This window comes from Temnothorax curvispinosus, unplaced genomic scaffold (genome assembly GCF_003070985.1).
Source record: "Temnothorax curvispinosus isolate PA1 unplaced genomic scaffold, ASM307098v1 QBEX01015252.1, whole genome shotgun sequence".
NCBI classification, from domain to species: Eukaryota; Metazoa; Arthropoda; class Insecta; order Hymenoptera; family Formicidae; genus Temnothorax; species Temnothorax curvispinosus.
In genome coordinates, this window is record NW_020225032.1 from 14481 (window position 1) to 31113 (window position 16633).

General features: G+C 37.5%; 1 long non-coding RNA gene across 1 annotated transcript; it reads right to left on the reverse strand.

Moving 5' to 3' along the window:
• Positions 1 to 947: 947 nt before the first annotated feature.
• On the reverse strand, positions 948 to 12420 carry LOC112465500. The gene is made up of 4 exons (XR_003042025.1): positions 12359 to 12420; positions 9157 to 9299; positions 8830 to 8886; positions 948 to 1095 (listed from the first exon to the last, which is right to left on the reverse strand). It is a non-coding gene; the product is annotated as an uncharacterized LOC112465500 (long non-coding RNA).
• Between the last annotated feature and the right edge of the window lie 4213 nt (positions 12421 to 16633).

Genomic DNA, 16633 nt, shown 5'->3' on the forward strand with positions numbered 1-16633 from the left:
TCCATATGCGTCTCTCCATTAGAAAGGATTAAGAAATGCGACGTTGCACGCGTATTTATTTTAAGGTTTACGCAAGACCGCGCGATATATCGTCTGATAAGAGATATACATGTATCTCAAGTGTTACAAATCACACGGTGCTCTTTACCGGAAAGATGCATACACATGTTTGCCGACTGGTTAACCAGCTGCGGACGATCGGATAAATTCGCATCGTGTGACCTTGTAATGTACCGTTGAGAATGGTCAAGGACCCAGGGAAGTTCAAACGCGATTAAGCGAGGGGGGAGGAAGGGGGGCTCGATCACGAGGAATTAACGTTAGATTTCCTCGCCTCGGCTGAGTAAGTGCTCGTTTGCTTTCGGGTATACATATATACGAACGATCATTACGACGGCGTCGATTTTTTTACCCGGCCGTTACCGTTGTAACGATTTGTAGGATTTATCGCAGCGTGCCGTCGAATTAACCACCGGGTAAGACGAACGCGCGTGATCGTGCCATGCTTCTAATGATTTCAATCATTACGACGTGCGATCTCGGAGTGCTGTACTGTAATCTTTTCAATTGGAAAGCGTGAATGTGCGCGCGGTATGCGCGGGGCGCAAATAATGGCTGCAAATTTAATGATTAATAACACATTAATTAATTCGTCTCGAGTTTTCCATTGTGAGGCACAGGGAAGCGGAAATTATAGCGACGGCTAAGGAGGACACCTATCTCTCGAAATTATGTCGCAAATTTCGCACACGGAGCATATTACGAATTTATGTTGGCAAAACCGAGCGTTCGCGCGTTCTTATTTCGATGTCGCGCGACGACGGATGGAATTTACTCGGGTTTGAAACTTTACTCGCGTCGAAAATCGTATTAACCCCGCGGCGCGCCGCAAATTTATTTTATTCATACACACCTGCGATATAAATCACCCGCCCACGATTGCAAAGTTCGCCAACGGCTCCTTAAGCGACTCGCTGAAAGGTAATCCCGCTGCTTGGAAACGTGTTGGAATCTTGATAAACCGTATGGCACTCGGAGTAGGAATCTCACCCGTGCAGGCGTAGTCGCTCTCGCGGATGTTGTCTTTTTTTAAGCCTGCAGCGTTTCCAAGTTAATAAAGTTTCTTAATATAATATATATCCAGGCTTCGATCTATTCTTATTCCTCTTTTCCCTAATTTAAATTATCTCTTTTGCCTCCATTTTTCCTTAACTATTCTTTACGTTATATATGCACGAAAGCATATAAATTTTTTGGTATATACAGGGTGTCCGAAAAATCGCTTACTCCACTTCGGGAGGTGATTCGGGACCCAAAAACAAGCAAAAAAGTTCATACAAACATAGGTCCGGAAATGAGCCGTTTCCGAGTTATAAGCACTTTTATGTTCAAAAATCGTAATTTAGAATCCGCTTGACATCCCTCTTTCTTAATTATTTCTTAAATTAAAAATTTTTATTTTTAAATATCAGCTAATTCATTAAAACTTAAACGATCCATTGATGAATACAGAAAGATTAGATACAACCTAAAAGTAAGGTGTTGTTAAATAATAATTTGAAACTTATTGAAAAGCCGTGATTTACTTACTGATTTTGAATAGGCGTGAAAACAACTGATTTCAAGTAGCCGTGAAAACAACTAATTTTGAATAGCCGTGAAAACAACTGATTTCAAGTAGCCGTGAAAACAACTGATTTCTTTTAAAAATAATGTAATCGTATTTACAAATATTGAAAAATTGAAAAAAAAAATAAAAAAATTAAAAATATTTAAAAATAAAAATTTTTAATTTAAGAAATAATTAAGAAAGAGGGATGCCAAGCGGATTCTAAATTGCGATTTTTGAACATAAAAGTGGCTATAACTCGGAAACGGCTTATTTCCGGATCTATGTTTGTATGAACTTTTTTGCTTGTTTTTGGGTCCTGAATCACCTCCCGAAGTGGAGTAGGCGATTTTTCGGACACCCTGTATATATATATATGTGTATGTGTGTGATGTGAAAATGCATGTGAGTATCCGTAGTCGAGTCCGTAGTACAATGAGCTGAGTTTGTGGATTTGCTAAATGACTGTATGAATCAGTCATCCCTGTGGGACCAGCGATTATTAGGATTCTTCTCGAGATAATATAATAGTACAACGATCACGCGAAAACGGCTGACAGTCTGCAAAAAATGAAACAGATTTGTCACTGCGTGCGCCTGATCGAATCCCTGTAAATAAATTCCATTCACGCTTCTCTTCACGCGACTTACTTAACACAATAACTGCGACCTATGTAAAAAAAAAACAAAACAAAAGCACACAGCATGATTGACGTCTTTCTCTATTTCGGTTGATCGTGAGCTTTAAATTTCACGACTATATTCAAAGAAATAAAAACGCTTTGTAAAACGATGCAAAAATAAAACGATATAAACGTGTGGCTGGATTTCATGCAGGAAGAAATTTAATGCAGAATTGATGTAAGGTCAGGTGTGCTACAATATCGTAACGCGGAATATCGCTTTTAATTCTTCCGCTACAAAAGGCGATGATAGTCAACCGTAAAATTACATCCTCCGTGTGTTGAAAAATCGTCTTACAAGTTACGCTACATTACATACATAATGCATTGCGGGTTTACAAGAAGTGAGCTAGGATATCGTTTTTAATTTTTCCGCTGTATTAACGTCAACGCGACGATGATCAGAATATCCCTAACAGAATTTATACGCCTTGGTATATCCTTTCCAATATTATTGAAGTGATAAATATATTATACATTAGCTGCATAATATATATTTGAATTTTTATTCACAATAAATAAAGCACAATCAAATAAAAAAATAGAGGAAGAGATTTCTGTTCTACGACTCTGTTCTGCTTGAATGAAAATATCTGTTTACTTACTTTCTACAAAGAGAACTGTATTATATGTTTTAATTTGCAAAATAAATTTATGAAGTAATAATATTTTCTAAAGGCTATAATTTATTCAAGATAATATTCAAAGATTGTCACGTCTAGGAAGCTTGATGTCAATCGATTCGCGATAGAATAAAAGACAAATAGAAACACGAATTTATCGCGTATCATCTTCCGGAAAACAATCGTCGAGTCTCTCTCGAGTGGGCCGATTTGCCTCTCAACAAATACGCGCGTAAGCGAAAATCACGAAGTTCCCAGGAAGAAGCGACGACGTTAAAGTGTAGCTTTAGCTATACGGCTTATATTTACGAGATGCCCATAGCCTATAATTCCTTCCTTCTTCCAGTTATCGTACCGGCAAATCCTGTCATTATCAAGCGTGCACTTCAAACACCATGGTTAGCTAGGACGTTGCACTAGCGAACGGCCGCGTCCGCGTCGTCGTCTTTTCTCTCGATACCTCGAAACCGATAGTGCGCGACTTTTTGTTTCGCGTCCCTGGCTACCATCCTTTGCGCGCAAACGGGGAAGGAAATGGGGAAATGCTCCTCAGGCCTCTGTGATTTACTTAGATTATCGTACCGCGGAATAGCCGATAATCTGACAAAGATTATCGGTACGTATTAGGTATCAAATTTTCAACCGGAAATTGTCGCCGGTGTTCGCGACTAATTTTTCTAGCGACGAATGCATTGTTGCATGCATGCAAACATAATTCTTATATATTTTAATCCTTTTATTTTCAAATTATTTAACAGCTACGAAAAATACATGTTTGTATTTTTATGCATGTTACATAATAAATAAGCGATTTATAAAAACATTTTGATATTTTAGAAATGTGTAAGAACTTTTCTATGTGTTATTTTTATTGTAATTGTGCGTATAATAATTTGCACCGGAAAATTATTATGCATAATAAAAAATCTTTTTTTACTTTTGATAAATTTAGTTAAAATATGTCAAAGAAGTTATAATTCTGCAAATTTTTATTGTATTTATAATAACTATTATTACCAAACGACGCTAAATAAAAAACGACGTTGCCTCATGTTACCAAAAAATTTTTTAATATATATTAAGATGCGTACGATTTAGCTTTACAAGCGTAAAGTCTTTACAGCCATTTATATATAAACTGAGAAAAAAATGTTCTGGATTTTAGTAAATATTAGTTTGCATACAACTGTGACTTTATTTATTAAAATAAAGAAAATTTTCCTTTTTATTAGTAGGGTAGACCGGGGCACGTTGTCACACATTTTTTTCAATATTTTTTGTATTTTTTACATTCAATATTTAAGAGTACTTTGATATGCCAAAATTTCGAGTGAACCCTCAGCTTCAATTGGACAGTATCGAATTTTGTGTGATTGTTACTCTACAGTTGTTACATAACAATAAATAACGACAGGTCGCTTGTGACAACGTGCCCCGTGACCGGGGCACGTTGTCACATCAAATGTAATTGCATGCAAAATGTAATCCAAACTGTATACAACGTAAATATCAATATATTATAGTGCGCTGCAATGTAAAAAAGTAAAATCCTTCACAGAAACATTTATTTTATTTCAAAAAAGTACAAAAAGCACGAAGTTTTCGTCTTAATCTAAATAGGCAAGAATTCCACTCGGATGCGTAACTTATTGATAAACATTTTTTCTTTTATAATCATGTCGGTGATTAAACATAAAATATTTTTATTCGTTATCGTCATCCGAAGATTCGCAATAGATTCCCATCAAATTCGTGACAACGTGCCCCAAGGGCATTTTTTATTTCAAACAGCCTCATGTCCGACACGTTTGAGATATTCGTAAGGTTAGGTACTGCACGCGGTAGGTAAAAGTACATACTTTAAGATAATATAAAGGTCTATTCTGAAAAAACATAAGCTTCATGTCCAGTACGTTGAATATTAGACAATAAAATTTTACTTACGGTCGCAAAAAACTTTCAAGTTGATTTTACGTCAACACGGCTGGCGCAATCTCAAGACTGTAAACACACCAAAGATGGGCATACACTAACACGTTTTGGGAATGACGGGTGCTGCCCTTCGGTTATTAGTCTTTTAAATAAAGCCAAAGTGACAACGTGCCCCGCGTGACAACGTGCCCCGGTCTATCCTAAATATTTTTCCTAGTGAATACACTTATACTAATAAAAAGGAAAATTTTCTTTATTTTAGTAAATAGAGTCACAGTTGTATGCAAACTAATATTTACTAACATCCAGAACATTTTTTTCTCATGCACTGAAAGAAACATCTGGTTGAATTAATTGGACGACTGGTGGAAAATGAACAAACTAGATTTTTTTCAGTGTGACTATGAGGAACTGTTATACATATACTATATTTACAGATATATGAAAATATAGGCCACAATAATGTTTTATTTCATGGTCCATAATACCATAGTCATATGGAAACGAAAGAGTTAATAATTTAAAAACTTCCGTTATTTAAATGAATAAAAATGTATGATTAAAAGAAGATATCTTTACGATGTCCATTTGCATTCCGGAAATGAAAGGTAGACATTTTTTTTTAATTTTACGGTAGCAATAAGCATATAAAAAATGTGATTGAACAGTTAGCGGCTTACTTAGAATGTGGGTGGCCTGAATATCTAAATATTTGATCGTGACAGAGCGTATGTGTAAGAGTAGACGCATGATTCACACTACATAACAGCGTTTAGCGACATTCACAGCGTGGACTACTACTCGACTCGCATACAAATACGCTTATGTCACCATTGCAAAACGCGCGAGTTCCTCGCTCGGTCGTTGATCCCTGGAAAATCGCGCGCACATATATTTTACTTTGATATTAGATACTTTACATAATTACTTTAATATCTTTATGTGTGCGATAAATTCCCCACTATCTATATATATTTAAAATAAAATGTCTGTCTGTCTGTATGTTCCTTATAAACTCCTAAACCCTTTATCAATCTAGACCAAATTTTACATATTTACTCTTTAGACTCTTGCGGTAAATATAGACTGTACCATGAAATCTGGACAGCAATCCCCTCCCCCTGATTTCATCTCCTTGACACTGTGTGACAATTTAAGTTTAGTGCATTATTATACAAGTAAGCATTGCGTAATGAAGTATATGTAAATAAGCATTGTGTCACATTGAAGGTGCCAGTTAATTTTAAAATATTATATTGTAATAAAAAAAGCTGCAGATATTCTTATAGATATAAGAAGTTCGGGCAATGCCGGGTAGTTTAAGCTAGTCAGTTCATATGTCATAAGATAAGATCGACTTTTTTCAGCAAAATACATCCATAAACCTTTTTTTTATGAGTGGATCCGTAACCGATGAACCGCGAGTCAATCTCTCGAATCTCGAAATAACCGATTATACAACGCGTGTCGTTTCGACACTGGCCGGGTTTATTTTGGTCATTCTGCCTACGCTCGAGACTCGCGATCAACTTCCCGTTCCTCCGCGCGAGCGAAACCTTGGGATCTTGAACTTGACTTGGCGCCCATGGTCGTCGTTGTAACCTTCCAGATTATTACCGTTAGCCATTGCCGCGTTGACGTAATATACGCAGGCACGTTTCTTCCCTGTCGTACCTGCCTACTTGCAACTAATTATGACGTTTAACGTACGCGAGCATCGTATAGTCGTTCAGCTAGACATTTCGCCGCGCTTCATAAGGCGCCACAAAACATATGGAGTCTTAGTTCATGTATGCACATACCTTATTAGCATCGACGGCATTTTGCAACGTGACTCTATGCGCGAACGATCATAAAAACGATCAGCAATACGAAAATAATAGTAATCTTTTAACCCCTTCGACATTGGGCCTTCATTTATATCAAGGCAATGATCATTGAATCTTTCACATGTTATACGCATAAAGTATTTCAAAGAAATTTACATTAATTCTTGAAAATTAAAACCATTTTAATTTTCTCAATTTTTGTTTTAATATTCTAATTTATCACTTAATACTTTAACGGATTTTCAAAAACTCGATAATAATAATATCTATCACCTAAATTACAAGCGGCATGTGTCCCAGCGCGGGCGATAAAGTTACGTGAGATTTATATTTGGAAGTAATTGTCACTTTGATGATCCCGGCGGTATTTTACTCGTGCGCGGCGCGGCGCGGCACGGCCGGCGAGGAACGTAGGCGCGACGAAAAATGTCTGGCGATTCCGAAATAATTGCTCATCGTCAAATTGCGACACCTTATCCCGGAGATTGTCCGCCCCGTTAAAGTGCTGCGGATCGTAAACCCGCGGCGACTCACGGTTTTATTTTACGAGACACTCCGGCGCGCACTGAAAATGCCGTAATGTTTGCGGACCGGCTCGGATTATGGCGATGATTACTCCCCGCCGAGCGCGCGTTAGCGTGGCGACGATCTTTTAGCAGCACGAGGCGCGGCGTCCGTCCACCTCGTGCTTATTCCATAACGTTAATTACGAATTGCTTTGATGCAAATGGCAGTTTCGTTAAGTCGAGCTATAATCGCGAGATATATCTTTAGAGAATAAAACGATTATGCCATAATGTGAAATTTAGCGGATCTCGCGTTAATAATCTTACTAAAACGGCAATAGACACGATATAAGATTGTGTTAATTGTCTACAGACAGTGTACCATAATACGAGTGGTACGAGACAATAAAAGATAAAGTAAAGTATGATAAATTAAAACATATAGTGTGAGCGGTAATACTCCACAGAATGTATTGGATATTTTTTATTTAACATATTATATGCATGTGCAAAGTCAAAATATGCAATCTCAACACTGCAAATTCAAGTGTGCTATTTTTATACATTTAAGTGTGTAAATCGTGTAGTCACTTTTTACACATTTGTACGCGTGTTATTTTTTTGAAAAATGTGTAATTTTTACACACTTGCAGTGTTAAGATTTTTACACATTTGCAAAGCCAAGTGTGTAAAAATTATACATTTACAAAGCCAAGTGTGTAAAAATTACACATTTTGGAACACTTGGATTTGCAGTGAATTTAATAGCATTGGCGAATTGAAGCTCTATTAACCGAGGCAAACAGAATTTCTATCTGTCTATTTATATACATATATTTAATATGTTATTTATATAATATAATTATACTCGCGCACACGCACACACATGTATGTATATACATACATACGAGATATATTTAAATAAGTATCTCAAGTGACTTGTGGAATTTTGTTATGGTTGCAATCTTAATATACGGTATACGTGCACATAAATCATGGTGCATGACGTATAAACTATTTTATAGATAGTCCATTTTAAACGAAAGAAACCTTCAACGGAGCAACAAAAATATTGATCGATCTGCAATTGCTTATTTTATGATGTATCATTATGGGTGGCGTAAAGTTGTGCGACGAGATCGACGTTGAAGAATCCGATAATCGACCCACTCTCGCTAGCTCAGTAACTCAATGACGATGTTGTCGATGTTGGTTGATGTGAGTGAAGAACGCGAAATAAACTGATTAATCATCGATCGATTTAATGAAGTTAGCATGCTGACAGTAAACACAATTATAAAGTTGTGCAAGTTGTGTATGCTGCAAAAACAAATGCTACGTAGCTGCCAGAACACCCTTAACAGCGTAAATAGAAGCTTTAGCCTTTAAATATAACTGAAACTTAATAACCTTTAAATTTAAATCGATAAGAATTGCTACACGCGAACTGAGAGAAGCTAAAATCCATATTTTTATCGTTTTAATTTATCCATATTAAAAAATAACGGATCTATGAGATGTAATATTCATGTAATAATTTATTGTCGTAGTTCGATATGTATACGTGTGTAAATACATCTGCTACATATATTTGGCATATTAATCATAGATCCATTACCTCAAGAAAAAAGTTTGTTTTTCACTCACCGACTGATGAGCAACGAGTAGTAAAGTTATCTGCAACACATCGACTATACGTTGATACTGTAACATACACAAATACAAGATCCGCATTAAAGCAGGGCATAAAAAACAACGAATATTTGGAAAGATAATTATTGATCGCAATTCTATATTTAAATAGATAATAACAAATTAACTAGATTAAGTAATAATTTTCAAGAAAACTTCTTTCATTAAGTGTAAGCTTTCACAGGATTTTACAAATATTCTTATTTTCTGAGTAAACGATTCAAAAGAAAATAATGGTATTCTTCCGTAGAGAATAATGTATTTAAATTAACTATTACTCACCCCAAAGCGTTATTCCACCGGCGTCTGATACCTCTGCTAGACTTCCTCTTTTTCCTTCTCTCAGACTGAGTTGTCGGCTTTGCAGGACTCCCTTGACGTGTTATGTCAAATTTTTTCATCTTGAGAGGATTGAAATTATGTGCCTTTAAGAATAAATCAAGAATCTTAATAAAACAAAAACTATCTCTCACAAAAGAAAGATAATAATTGCGCAAAATACAATTTTTATTTTCTAATAATATTAATAATCTTTATTTGACTTTCCGGAAATAACATGATGAGAAAATGAAGCTCCTTTTAACTCATTTATCTGCATTGTCTCTGCGCGAGTTTCAGATGCTTATTTAAATTTTCAAGTAGTATACGATGGCTAAAATGACTTCCCTCATCCCTGCGTGTAATTGTGCAATGTTAAAGTTTATAGCTAACATTACGAAAGACGAATGAAGTCTTGGCCACGATTTATAACGATAACAGAATGCAGCGTGCCATAAGTGTTAAAACACTGAGATATTAACAGTCGCAGCATCGCCAACATCTACCAGCGCTAATCAAGGTTAATTAAACCCATCGCTACCCATTTGAAAACTGTCATTATGATCTAGAAGGCGAGGCGGAAGGAGCACTCGGAGTACGGTTAAGTCAACCGGTCCTAAGACGTGTGAATAACGACAAAAGTTAAAGGCGGCGGCGTAGGTGTGGAGACTCCGGAAAATGTACCGCAAAATCACGTTCCTCAGTGTTGGCAACCATACTGGCCCATATTTATCCGGAGTTTCGGAGGCGTATACAGTTATCTCGCACGACGCAAGTTCAGAACGCGGTGCGTTCTTTTCCTCGGCAATCTCGAGATTCCGCAAATCTCGTAAAGCATTCCGGCAGCTGCGTGCCGCAACGGTTCCGTGACTCCCTTTACACGATATTCCTCGCTCCTCATCTTTCCTTTACGACGACTGGACTGCAACGATCGCGCAGAATTCGAATTCCCTCCAGAGTCTTTTCCCTACGGGAAATTCTTCCGATATTTAATGAAAATATATCTGATGTAAATGCCCTCTTTTTAGATACGAATCGCTTTTAAGATTTTCGCTTAAAGGCGAAAATTTTCAAAGCAAGGATGACCAACACAACGAATAAAATAAACTTGATGCTGTAAGTGTTGTTCTTTCGCACCTAATATATATTTAGAAATTAAAAAAAAAAAACGAATTACTTTAATCTTGCGTGACATGAAATACATATAGATAAGTAAATGTAATAGACACTCGCGTAGAATTTGCACAGGATGAGTACGACGCATTATCCTGTCGATGTTAAGACGCGAGCTATGCGGAAACGTCAAAAATATACCGTAGAGTATCCTGACATCCCGCGGCTACGGGTCCATTAAGGGTCACGTAGCTCGAGTTCGGATGTTGTTTTCAAGTTTCAAGGAACACCGGCTTCCACCAATTTTGTCGAGAGCAAAGGTTAAAATTCGCCATCATTACCGTAATGACGCGCGAGAAGACGCTTTTTAAATACGGTAGTTAAATAATAAGCGTTAAATTATGCGGAGACAAAAACCGCCCACGTTCGCGGTATAATAACGACTTCCCTGCTACACAGATAATAATGAAAATTTGTAGTTTGGCTCGGAGTCGTTGGACGTAACGCGCGATAAAACTGGTAATTTACATTCAATCTCGCAATTGTAACTGAATATTTTTGACAGCAAATATCTGACGGCCAAAAGTTGTTGACCTAAAATACAAAAAAAAGATGATAAAATAAAACAACCATTTTTTCGGTTTTCTTTTTCAATGTAATATTTATTTTATTAATATTTAGTCAATATAATATTTATTTTAATATATTTTTATAGAACGACGTGTGTGAATTAATTTTCTTAAGTATATCAATAAAAAAATATTCTACATTTTTGTTCTTAAAATAATTCAACACTGTAGAGATCACTTGGTTATCACTAGTAAATTTTTTTTACGCAACTCAGACATCAATTTTGAAAATAAAAAATAATTATTAAGTCGGGCTTGTAGGGCGGGTGATAAAAAAGTGACAAATTAATTTAAGAACAATTTAAAATGTTTTTAGTGGTATAGAAAAATTAATTCATTTTAAAAAATGTATTGAAATATGAAGGAGATAATTATATTAAAAAATAAAAGTGGTTGTTTTTTATTTTAACACCTATTTTATATCCTTAAACCAGAAACTTTTAGACCCTACTATGTGTGTATTCAGTTCGTTGTAAAATTTTCTCAAAAATAAAATATTTGTAAAATATTGCTCCAACTTTTTGTAGTCATAAAATTCTGAACCATGTACAATAATCTGGGTACATTATTTGCTACCTAATGTAAAATTCCATTCCGAAATCTGAACGTAATTAAAATGTGGAACCTGTTACATGTCGTGTTCCTGCACCTCAAGCTCCGCAGAAATTCTCGGCAGTTCGTGCGCGAAATTCACGTCGCTCGGCTCTTTCCCATGAGCGAGTATTCTAATTTTTATCTTGTGACACGTAGCTAGCATTCCACTTCTTTGTCCCCGCGTTTCAACTTTGCTTTATCTTTCGCGGTGCGAACACGGCAGTAGTCTCATACTAATGAGCACTCATACCTTAAACCTACATTGTGGTCGCGCGTGAGTATACAAAGTGTTATACAGATGTTTGACACGTTCGCGAAGAGGGGGAGGAATATGTCGAAGAGCTAACTGTTAACGACTGACATGACAAGTCGCAGAAATACCGCGTCGCGATTACAGGGATTCGTTCGCTATTAATTATTATATGCTTGACAGCGACTTCGTGGAGAATGTGAAATATTTAGACGTCGGTTGTGAAGTGAATGGCGAATGCGAGCGGCATGAATTATGCAAAGCGTAAGAAAATCAAAACGTATAATCGGTCAAAATGTATAAAATACGTAGAAATAGGAATTATCTGACACGTGTATTATAAGACATGTATTCAATAAAAATTATTTATCAACCGTATCAAAAATTTACGAGGCACTCTTTATCCATTATTAACATATTGAATGCCGGACCTAATTGATTTTTTAGCGACAATGGAATGAAATTTTGACTATTATATTTACATCTCGATAAAATATTATATAACTAATTTATGTAAAATTCTGATATTTTTATTACCTTATGTTTATTACCTTACGTTATTACTTCAAATTATACTTACAGAATTGTAAAAAATTTTTATGCGTTTTTATAATTTGATAGCGCCGATTAGCACCAGTCCGATAACCGGCGTGGAGCTACTGAATTAAAGTTCACCGTGCTGGTCACCGACACGGCTATTAATATACTCTCTGGTTGGTATAGACTGACATCATCGGAAATGCAAAAAACTTTTTTGTTGGCTAGGATGAGACTGCATAATTTCACGTCAGCGGACACAAATCTATCAATGTTAGCATATTAATAAACTTAAGATGGATGTCGAGTCGTAGGAAGGTAACGTGAGTGAGCAGAATCGACAATTATATCGTGCCATGATGCTGTACAATTAAAATAAAATATAATAAAAGAATATAGCAGAGGAAACGCGAAGTGCAAGACTGCGCTCGATTGCATCTCGTTGCTGTCAAATGTATAACAGCTGTAATGTATCTTCCTAAGTGCAAAATTGTGAATCGACTTAGATTATTAGTTTCCTTCGAAATTTACGGAGCGTGTTATTTTAGCTCTGACAAGCTGAAATAACACTTCAATTTCTACTTAATTTACTAATGTCGGTTTCATGATCGTTCTCTCTTCATCGATGTTGTACGGTGTTCGTACTATCAATTTCACACACAGAAATCGCGAATTCAATTCAACTAAATCCAATTTAATAAATTGAATCAATTAAAGTTACTGCAGCTTTAATTGACTTTGTTCTCTCACACGTAACCAACGTATATAAGCAATTATTAAAATTTATTAACTATTATAATTTTTTAACTATTATACTTGATCTGCATTCAACGTATTAAAAGAAGTTATTGCTTCCGATACTGTGTCATTACATGTAAATGTAATCGTCAGCCTAAGTTTCCTCTATCGTCTTCCTTCTATTTTGAAATAACGATGCTGGCAGTTTTATGTTTGCTTTCTACAGATACTGAATCGTTTATCGCGCGCAATTTTTTACACTCGCGAATCTGATAAAGATATCCCATACGTACCGTCACTCAAAAAGTGGCATTTCCATTTTCAACGTAATGAATGACGGCGCGAAAGCAAACTGCAAATTGAATTTACAGGTGCACTGCACTTTTATACTCAATTAAGAAATAACGATATTTCACAGTCACGTAACGCGTCAATACTTTTTTCCGTTTCGCGCGTATCGCCGTCATTCCGATTTAATGATCGCTTCCACTCATCTCGGCGATTACTAAACTGTCGGAAAATACGTGGCGCGCAAAATTTACGAGATGAGATATCGCTTCTACTAGCTATTCCGCTAAAACTCTAGATACAGTTAGTCGAGTCTTAAAAGATTTTACGATTTTTTTTCGTCCGTATTTTATCCCTGTACACAATATTCCGTTCGCGAAATAATATAATTTTCGTCATAAAATTATCGCTACCGTTTTTATTATCTTGCTCTTTTTTTAATTATCTTGCACTTGTTTTTATCATCTTGCACTTTCTTAAATTTCTCGGATACGCTATAAGCCAAAGATGTTTTCAGTCATAACTATACACAGAGAAAAAGAATATTCTTGATTTGATAATACTTATCTGTAGTTTCAACAATGAAAATGTTGAAATGAGATTATATTGCGTTAAACTTGCTTAAAGAAAACTTGCATGTGTGAAGTCATTATATAGTGTAATAAAAAAAAAAACGTTATATAAAATAGAAAGTGAAAATTTTATAAGAAGATTATAGTGATCTTGCTTATATACGAAACAATCTATGTATATCTTCTTATAAGAATGTCAACTTTTTATTTCAACATTTTTTCTTGATTGCACTATATAATGACTTCATTCAAGCAAGTATTCTTCAAGCAAGTTCTTTTCAAGCAAGTTTAACGCAATATAATTTCATTTCAAGATTTCCACGTTGAAACTAAAGATATTTCCAAATCAAGAATATTCTTTTTTTTTTCTGTATATACATGTGCCACGAAACAATTTACATTTGCAATCGACGTTGTTGCGTTATTTTGGTTTCGATTAGGTCGTTTAGAAATCGCTAATCTTCCAAGGTGCCGCCGGCACCGAAATAATAGAACGTGTAGTCATGTTCTAAGGCGCCGGAAATACCTATACTTTTCAGTGATCTAAGTGGAGGCATTAAAGTCGGCAAAAAAGTGGCGCAGGCTGGAATGTACGGCGATCCTTCAAAGCGCCGTACGCACCGGCTGCTTAGTCATTTAGAGTTTAAACCGGCGTGCGCATCGCTTTAAGTTTCAGCCATTCACTTTAAGCCTTTACCATTCCGCGCTCAACGGTATGTAACGACGCTACCGGCCGTTTCTTATTATTCATTAGCGGGTCAAGTTTGAGCGAGTAGCCGCGGTTGTTTTCACGCGCGTCTCGACGCTTCGCAATGTGCACTCCCGGCAAATGTCGCGCGTCGCGACTATCAATGAAGACAACTGACGTGGAGACTTTCAGATGTGTCGAACTCTCTGGCGCGTCGCTGTAGACCGGTATGGGCGGCATACGAAATAACGCGTAAATTTGAAAAAGAAATGTCTTTACACGCGCATGCACGATATGGCTGCGCGGCCGGCCGGTCCACTTGCGGGAATGATTTAGTAATTTTAAACGTATGCATTGTATTTTCATGGAAACCATAAGGATCTTTACGAGCGGCGCATTCACGTGCGGTGTATTTTAGCGTTCGGTTATTTATGCCCACGATATGAAACAGGTGGCACGACGTCGGGTGTACGTGGATTATAAAACTCCGCGGGCCGCGCGGCTTTATTGGCGCGCACGGGCAATATAAATACACGCGTATGTGCCCGCGTATGCAAATTCCGCAGTATACACAATAAACGATGCATGAATTAAAGCGGCCGTAGCACGTGCATAAACACGCGTAAAAATACAACGGACGTTTTACGCTTGAATCTAATGGCCAAAAAAAAGATACCTTTAAAGTCGAGCCTTAGGTTTAACTAAACCTATCGCGTTTATTGTAATTTCATGGGTAGTTCTGTATTGGTAAATGTTGACTTTACGAGAGACAAGAGAGTGTAAATTAAATTTTCCGATCTCAAGGCGATGTTAATTGCTTGATCCATCAGAAGGTTTACGGTCGGCACTTTGAACTTCCCACATTCAAGTGAAAAAATGTATTCTCCGCGCGCAACGCACGAAACGACCGTACTCTTACGTCACGTATATGTAATATAACACAAGTGGCGCATCAGGAAGCGCGTCGGATTTATATTAATCGTATTGTTAAGACCGCGCAAGAAACATTAATGGCACGGGGCACTCAGCGCGCGTTCCGATGAGACGATAACATCTTCGTGAGAAACATTCCGCGGATCCAGCCACCCGCTACGCGGAAAGATAAACGCGTATTCAGTGCGCGCGCGCGACACCGCGCAAGTTTTACGCGATCGCGCGTCATTCCGCGTACACGCGCGTGACTTCGGCGTGATTGGAAAAACCGATCTAAGTACCACGTCGTTGCGCGACCGCGACGGGCACGGGCGCCTTGCCGATTGCGACCTGAAGTTTCGATACCGAGGCTCCTTTATGGACGACTCGTGCAGAAAAGACACGCCGTGGGCGCGTCGCGGAAACGCACTTGATTAGATCTCCGGTAATTTGCATTCGCACATTATCGAGATGAGATAACGCTAATTGCACTGCGGTGTACCGGATAAAAGTTGCGGCGAACGCTTCCGAGAGTTTCATTATCGAGCTGTTAGCCGTGAATCCCGTTCCGTCTTCGGACGTGCTCTTATTTCGGAAGAATTAAATTTCTATTAGCATAGAATATTACACCGCGGATATTAATTACGGAGCCGGAGATGATATCTCACGGAGAATGTACTCGTTATGGCAGAAGGTAGCCGCATCTCGTCCTCGTTGCAACCGTATGTATATACATTCGAATTGCATCGCGGGTTACATTCCAGGTATTCCTCTTACATGCACCGACGGTTACGTCGACAAGAAGGGTTCGTTACGTTCGCGAAGAACCTTCATAGGTACGTATAGACCGGAGGAGTGTATAGGTACTCGGCTCCAGTTGGAACGGCCCCGATCAGCTCCCTGGCTACCTCACTCATGCGCCACGTACGTGTTTATCTACGTATGTAAATGCCAGATAAACGCGGATGCTAGTCTGGGATGCCCATCGCCTATGGGAATGCAACGGCCGTGCCAAGTTCAGGGCCGAGAGCGGAAAAAATATATTAAGCCGTTTATCTTTGCAACACGCCTGCCTCTCTCGCGGCGTAATGGTATATCGGGGCCTTACAACAAAACTACA